Source organism: Gossypium hirsutum, chromosome A13 (assembly GCF_007990345.1).
Source record: "Gossypium hirsutum isolate 1008001.06 chromosome A13, Gossypium_hirsutum_v2.1, whole genome shotgun sequence".
Classification (NCBI taxonomy): Eukaryota; Viridiplantae; Streptophyta; class Magnoliopsida; order Malvales; family Malvaceae; genus Gossypium; species Gossypium hirsutum.
In genome coordinates, this window is record NC_053436.1 from 56,907,857 (window position 1) to 56,916,345 (window position 8,489).

General features: G+C 40.0%; 1 non-coding gene across 1 annotated transcript; it reads right to left on the reverse strand.

Annotated features, from left to right (window-relative positions):
* Window positions 1–8,129: 8,129 nt before the first annotated feature.
* On the reverse strand, window positions 8,130–8,236 carry LOC121213382 (small nucleolar RNA R71). The gene has a single exon (XR_005908763.1). It is a non-coding gene; the product is annotated as a small nucleolar RNA R71 (small nucleolar RNA).
* Window positions 8,237–8,489: the final 253 nt, after the last annotated feature.

The following is an 8,489-nucleotide window of genomic DNA, read 5'->3' on the forward strand; positions in this document are numbered from 1 at the left end:
TGTTTGGGGCCTCGTAGAACCATATTAAAGAGTTTAGACAAAGTTTGAAAAAGTCTTTAATTTGATCGAGTCTTAATTACATCGAAATGATTGTATGCATGTGATTAAGTGTGGTGACACCTCGTATCTCATCCTGTCATAGGGCTCGGGTGTAGGGTGTAATATTTAGTGGTATTAGAGCTATGGTTTAGTCAATTCTAGGACTAACCTAGTGTGAGTATGTGTCTAGCTATACATGCCATAATTGTATATTGATAGTGTGACGACTCCTGACAAGATAAATTATATTTTTATTTGTATAGTAAATGGATCCTGGTGTAGCTACGATGGATGATGTGGAGAGTAATGCACTGGCTCCCGCTGAAGGGACCGCGCCAGTAGATAGTTGGCCCGTGACAATGAGTCAGGGCGGAGGAGCTAAAGAAGCTTACCTCTACATTTATTCGTGCGAATCTGAACACTCTACCTCCCCCACCTCCCCCAATTCCTCAACCCATTCCTATAACTCCTCAAGGAGCAGAGATGGCTAGGAGAGAGAAACTTTTAGTGGATAGAATCCGTAAATAAGGAGCTGAGGATTTTTAGGCGAATATTGATGATGACCCGGAGAGAGCAGAGTTTTGGCTAGAAAATACCATTAGGGTATTTGATGAGCTATCATGCATGCCTGAAGAGTGCATGACATGTGTAGTGTCACTCCTACGAGATTCGGTTTATCAACGGTGGAACACTCTCTTGTCAGTCGTATTGAGAGAGCGAGTAACTTGGGGATTCCTTTAAGAAGAATTCCAAAAGAAGTACATTAGTCAGAGGTTCATCAACCAAAAGAGGAAAGAATTTCTCGAACTAAATTAAGGTCGAATGACAGTAACAGAGTATGACGTGAGTTCGTGAGGCTTAGCAAATACGCTAGGGAGTGCGTATCTACCGAAGCCATCATGTGCAAGAGATTTGAGGATGGATTGAACGAAAACATCTGATTATTAGTTGGCATCTTAGAATTGAGGGAATTTATGGAGAAAGCATGCAAGGCCGAGGAATTGGCCAAAGAGAAGAGAAAAGCTGACATCAAGTCCCGAGACTCGAGGAAAAGACAGATGGGGAAATCACATCAGTCCTCATCTAAAAGATTGTGAGAGTTCACTACCCGATCGAATGCTTTAGTAGAGTTTCTGGGTAGAAAGAAGAACAAGCAACACACGTTGTCAAAAGCTCAAACTACTTCGGTCGCGAGTGTTAGTAGTGCTCGCCCGAGTAGACCAGAATGTCCACAGTACGGCCGACGTCATCTAGATGAATGCTGAGGAAATGAAAGAGGATGTTTTAAATATGGGTCGTCGGACTATTTTATTCATAACTGTCTCGAGTTGGATGAGAAAGAGAAAAAGCAAGACATGAGGGCGAGTAGTGCTCCTTCAAGGGGTAGACCACATAAGAGCCCTGGAAGTGGGGCTAGTAGTAGAGGTGCACAAAGAGATGCTGCAGTGAGGTTCGAGGGTAGAGGGCCTACAAGGACTTATGCTATACGTGCCCGTGAAGAGACAGAGCCTCCCGATGTGATCACGGGTACCTTTCTATCCATAGTATATCTGTTGTTACTTTAATTGACCTATGGTCTACCCACTATTATATTTGTATGGAATTGATACCTCGTATGAACATGCTAATAGAGTCCACTGAATTTATGATAAAGGTGTCCAACCCTTTGGGCAGACATGTGCTAGTTGACCAAGTGTGTAGAAATTGCCGTTTGATAATTAGAGGTCATTGTTTTCCAGCTAACTTGATGTTATTATTGTTTAATGAATTTGATGTAATCCTTGGGATAGACTACTTGACTTCTCATAGTGTTGTAGTGGACTGTGGGAAGAAAGTTATTAAATTGAAGTGTGAAAGTGGGGATGTTCTTCGAGTTGAATCGGGTAGAATGGATAACTTGCCTGTGGTGATATCATCCATGTCGGCAGTGAGATATTTGAGAAAAGGATATGAGGCTTACCTCACTTTTGTGTTGAATACTCAAATGTCTAAGTCGAAGATTGAATTAGTACCAATGGTATGTGAGTTTACGGATGTGTTTCTGGAGGAATTACCTGAATTGCCTCCAGTTAGGGAAGTTAAGTTTGGAATTGAGTGAGTTCTCGGTATGACACCCATCTCGATTGTTCCATATAGGATGGCTTCTAAGGAGTTGAAGGAGTGTAAAGTTCAACTATAAGAGTTAGCTGACAAGGGTTTTACGAGACCGAGTTTTTCCCTATGGGGTGCTCTGGTACTTTTCGTGAAGAAGAAAGATGGGTTGATGAGGTTATGTATAGACTACAGACAGCTCAACAAGGTGACTATGAAGGACAAGTATCCCTTGCCACAGATCGATGATTTGTTTAATCAGTTGAAGGGAGCCACCGTGTTTTCTAAGATTGACTTAAGGTCTGGCTACTATCAGCTAAGGGTTAAGGAACAAGATGTACTGAAAACTGTGTTTAGGACGAGGTATGGGCACTACGAGTTTCTTGTTATTCCCTTCGGTTTAACAAATGCCCCTGCACTGTTTATGGATTTGATTAACCGTATTTTCGACCGTATTTGGATAAGTTTGTAGTGGTCATTATCGATGACATACTAATTTACTCACGTGATGAGAGTGAATATGCAGAGCATCTGAGAACGATTTTACAAACCCTGAGAGATAAGTAGTTATATGCCAAGTTTATAAGAATGAATTTTGGCTTAAAGAAGTAGGATTCCTAGGATACATCGTGTCGAGAGATGGAATTATAGTTGACCTACGCAAGATCTCGGCTATTGTTGAGTGGAAACTGCTGAAGAATGTGTAAGAGATCAGAAGCTTTCTGGGACTAGCTGAGTACTACAGATGATTTTTTAAAGGATTCTCAATGATAGCTACTCCAATGACAAGGTTGTTACAAAAGGATGTCAAGTTTGAATTGACAGAGAAGTGCCAATAGAGTTTTGAGAAACTAAAGGCATTGTTGACTGAAGCCCCAGTTTTAGTGCAACTGGAACTGGGAAAAGAGTTTGTGGTGTATAGTGATGCATCCTTGAATGGGTTAGGGTGCGTGCTTATGCAAGAAGACAAGGTAATAGCCTATGCCTCGAAACAGCTAATGCCACATAAGAAGAATTACTTGACCCATGATTTGGAGCTAGCAGTCATCGTGTTCGCATTAAAAATTTGGAGACACCGTTTTTCTGGTGAGAGATACTAAGTGTTCACCGACCATAAAGGCCTCAAGTATTTGATGACTCAGAAAGAGTTGAATTTATGGTAACAAAGAGCTGACAAAAGATTACGAGTTGGTGATTGACTACCACCCCAGAATGGCTAATGTAGTAGCCATTGCATTGAGTAGGAAATAATTGTTAGCCTTGAGGGCTATGAATACTCAGCTGATCGTGATTGATGATGGCTCGATTCTAGCCGAGATGAGAGCTAGACCTATGTTCCTTCAAGAGATTTGTGAGGCTCAGAAAGGTGATAGGGACTTGCAAGCTAAAATGGCTCAGTGTGAAAAGGGAAATGAATCAGAGTTTGGTATTGGTACCAACGGTTGTATGATGTACCGAGACAGAATTTGTGTACCCAAGGATAATGAGCTCATTTAGTAGATTTTACAAAAGGCACATAATGGTTGTTTGTCTATCCACTCGGGTAGTGTGAAAATGTACAATGACTTGAAGAAAATGTACGAGTGATTTGGAATGAAAAGAGACATTTTAGAGTTTGCTTCTAAGTGTCTAATTTGTCAAAAAATCAAAGCTAAACACCAAGTACCTTCGGGTTTACTTAAACCTGTGATGGATCCCGAGTGGAAATGGGACCGTGTAACCATGGATTTGTTATCAGGGTTGTCATTGACGCCAAGGAAAAAGGATTCTGTTTGGGTCGTTGTTGATAAGCTTACAAAAATGACACATTTTATACTAGTGCATACCGATTTTTCCCTTGAAAAATTGGCTGAATTGTATGTTTCTGATATCGTGAGACTTCATGGAGTACCTTTGTCGATTATTCTGGATAGAGATTCGAGGTTTACCTCACGATTTTGGAGGAAGTTGCAAGAGGCATTAGGGAAGAATCTGAATTTTAGCACGGCTTTTCACCCCCAAACCAACGGTCAGTTAGAAAGGGTAATTCAGATCTTAGAAGACATGTTAGGGTGTTGTGTTCTCGAGTTTCAAGGCAATTGGGAAAGGTATTTACCTCTAGTCAAATTCGCCTACAACAACAGTTATCAGTTAAGTTTGAAAATGGTGCCTTATGAGGCTTTATATGGGCGTAAGTGTCGAACACCCTTATATTAAACTAAGCTAAGAGAGAATCAAATACACGGGGTTAACTTAGTTAAAGTGATCGAAGAGAAAGTTAAGGTGATTCGCGACTGTTTGAAGGCCACTTTGGATAGACAGAAATCCTACGTGGATTTGCAACGGAAAGAAATCGAGTTTCAAGTCAGGGATAATGTGTTTTTGAAATTATCCCCGTGGAAGAAGGTTCTTCGATTCGGAAGGAAAGGAAAATTAAGTCCACAGTTTATTGGACCTTATGAGGTAACTGAAAGAATTGGACCGGTAGCATACCGATTATCGTTGCCACTGAGTTAAAAAAGATATACAATGTATTCCATGCGTCTATCTTACGTCGCTACCATTCGTACCCCTCGCATGTGATCTCGCCTACAGAGGTTGAGATTAGGTCAAACATGACTTATGGCGAAGAGCCGGTTAAGATTTTGGCTCAGGAAGTAAAACAATTGAAGAATAAGAGTATTGCACTTGTTAAAGTATTATGGCATAGACATGGAGTCGAAGAAGCCACATGGGAACCTGAGAAGGCGATGAGAGACCAATACCCGAATCTATTCATTGGTAAGATTTTCGGGGATGAAAGGGGAGGAGAATTGTAATGGCCCGATTTTGGGCCCAGTCAGAACAGTGGTTTCGGGACCACTAATCTGAGGTTAGAGAAATTGTTTTAATATTATTTGATGTGTTGTGGCATGATTATATGAGAGTATGAAAAATTTGGTAAATTAATTTTAGCGATTTCATGCTTAATTGTGAAAAAGGACCAAATCGCATAAAGTGCAAAAGTCCTTTTTTTTATATTTAAGGGTGTCAAATATCTAGAGAACCAAAACTGGGGGTCTTTAAAGGGAAAATAGACCCCTTAGAAGCTGATGGCCAGCCATAGGGGACAAGAAATTCAAATGGTCATATGGGTAGGTGACTTAATGTATAATAAAATATTACCCTAATGTCTAGCCATCATCTTTTTCATTTCTTCCTTCTCTTCCACCGAAATTTTCAGAAAAAATGAGGTTTTTGGGAGCTTGAAATTTTAGCAACTTATAACCCTCACAAGTAAGTGATTTTGATGGTTTTTCTTGATTATTTTTGTACTTTTAGAACCCTTGTAGCATGAGCTTCCGAATAACAGAACTATTTTACAAAATGGTTGAAAGTCTAGGGTTTTACCATGAGAGCGTTCATGTTGTTTTCTGAAATTTTATGGATGAAAATGAATCATGGTTGTGCAATAAACAACTTTTGTGAAGTAGTTTTCATGGAAACCCTAACTGAGGACCATTTTGCATAAGTTGTAAAATAGTTGATAAATGTGTGAAACAATGAGAATTGTGAGCTACTCCTAGTATAAAAAGTATTTAGCTAGGCTTGATTAATGAGAAAATATGATAAAAATCAATTTTTGGGTCTACGGTAAAATAGTTATTTTGTGAAATTATAAGGGCAAAATGGTCATTTTGCCCAATTATGAATTGTTGAGTACCTAGATCAATACAATGATTAAATTTGTAAATTTTTATTATTATAGATCAAGAATTACAAAATCCAGGCCTCGACCGGAGAAAAGCAAAACAAGTGGACTGAGCCGAACTAGTCATCTACATTTTGTAATCTGAGGTAAGTTGTATGTTAATAATGTAACTATATCTTTATGATGTGTAATTAAGTTGATATGGCATAAATTTCTCTTGATTTTGAATATGAGAATACACGTTGAGAAATTTACGTAGGAAAGACTTTCGTTAAACATTTGGGATAGACTTGGATATTTGTACTGTGATAATGGGTGATATGTGTGCTAGTGTAAGACCTGTCTAGGACATGCATCAGCCATATCATGAGAGCTAGTGTAAGACATGTCTAGGACATGCATCGGCATTGAGATATTTAAGCCAGTGTAAGACATGTTTGGGACATGCATCGGCATTGAGAGGAGAGCTAGTGTAAGACATGTCTGGGACATGCATCGGCCTCACGATCTACAAGCTAGTGTAAGACCTATTTGGGACATGGTGTCAGCTTGTTGTGTGTTAGTGTAAGACCTGTCTAGAAATGACATCGACACCGATAGATGAAAGCCAATGTAAGACCTGTGTGGGACATAGTGTCGACCTCCCTATATGAAAGCCTGTGTAAGACCATGTCTAGGACATGGCGTCAACATCTTAACCCATGTTAGGGCTATTGAGTATTCGGTAGTATTCCAAATGGTTCATCAAAAGGTTTATGACTTATATCGAAATGAGAAAAGTTATGATCAGGTGATGAGTGGTACAGGTACCTAATTGAAATGCATGAGATATGGGCTCAATGGATGCAATATGAGTTGTATTGGAGGGAGATGTGTAAGTTGTACATATGTTTATTTATGGTATTCATGAATAAGCTGTGAAAAGTTATGTGCATATCGTTCTATGATTAGTTGATGATTATTTTCATGCAACTTACTAAGCTTTATGCTTACCCTATTTTCTTTCCATTTTCTTATAATGTCGCCAAAGTAGCTTGAGGATCATTGCCTACGTCAGAGAAGCCAGCTACACTATCATCCAAAGCACTTGGTACAGTTAGATTTTTTATCTTGACTATGGCATGTATAGGACCCTGACTTTTGAGTTTTGTGTCATTGTTAATTTGTCAAATGTGTTGGCTTACATTAGCATTTTATTCATTTTGTATAAGGCCATGGAAAATGGCTAATACTGAAAGTTTATAAATGAATGCAAGATAGTCTTTCATGAGTGAAATTGTTGCCATGGTTGAATATAAGAAATGTATACAGGCCTTAACTATGATTGTTTGGTTGAGAAATCATATTAAGTTAGACTTTGATATGTTGGTTGGCATTAGGTGGTGTTTCAGGGTGGCAAAAGGCTTGGTAGATAGCCTTATATTGTCCACATAGGTAGACACACGGGTGTCTGTATAGGCCGTGTGTGACACACAGTTAGCCCCGTTAGCTTGTTGCTTGGCCGTGTGTCCCCTGCACGTAAAATTTGCAAGTCAGTATACATGGTAGTAGACACACGAACAAAGACACTACCGTGTGTTTCAGCCATGTGAAGGACACGGCCTCTGGCCATGGGTGTATGCCCCTTATTGGATGCTGACGTTAGAAAGAAAATGTAATGGTTTTTAGACAGAGGCTAGGACACGAGCGTGTTATGGCTATGTGAGGGACACGGGCGTGTGTCAGGCCATGTGAAAACCCCTGTAGGTTTAAATTTAGAATTTAATTCACACGGGCATGGGACACGAGCGTGTCCCTAGATGCTTAGGTCGTATGTGTCACACAGGCATCAGCACGGCCATGTTATAATGACCACACGGCGTGTTCCCCTTCCACACGGACGTGTGCCCTGTTTCAAGAGTTGTTTTTCCTAAGTTAGTTAAAGGATCCAAGTTGCTCCCGAATGGTTTCCCATGGATGTTTGGGGCCTCGTAGGCCCATATTAAGTAGTTTAGACAAAGTTCGAAAAAGTTTTTAATTTAACCGAGTCTTAATGACATCGAAATGATTGTATGCATATGATTAAGTGTGGTAACACCTAGTATCCCGTCCCGGCGTAGGGCTCGGGTGTGGGGTGTTACACCACCTACACTTAAGACTATTTATGGAGGTGAGTGACTCTTTCAAGTTAGCCAGAGTACCTAAAGATGCATTACGATTGAAGCTGTTCCCATATTCAGTAAGGGACAGAGCTTGAGCCTGGTTGAACTCATTGCCACCAAACTCAATTTCCACATGGCAAAAGCTAGCAGAAAGATTCCTTATAAAGTATTTCCCGCCTAGCAAGAATAAGCTAAGGAACAAGATCACTACTTTCCAACGAATGGATGATGAGTCATTGTATGAGGTATGGGAAAAGTACAAAGAATTATTATGAAAGTGCCCTCATCACGGAATCCCACGTTGCACCAACTTGAGACATTTTATAAAGGTCTCAATGCTCACACGAGGATGGTAGTGGACGCTTCTGCTAACGGTGGTCTTCTTTCTAAGTCTTATAATAAGGCTTATGAAATCATTGAGAGGATTGCCAGCAACAATTACCAATGGCCAACCAATCGAGCAACGTCAAGAAGACGAGTTGCTGGAATCCATGAAGTGGATGCTCTTACTTCACTTGCATATTAGGTATCATCAATATCCTCAATGT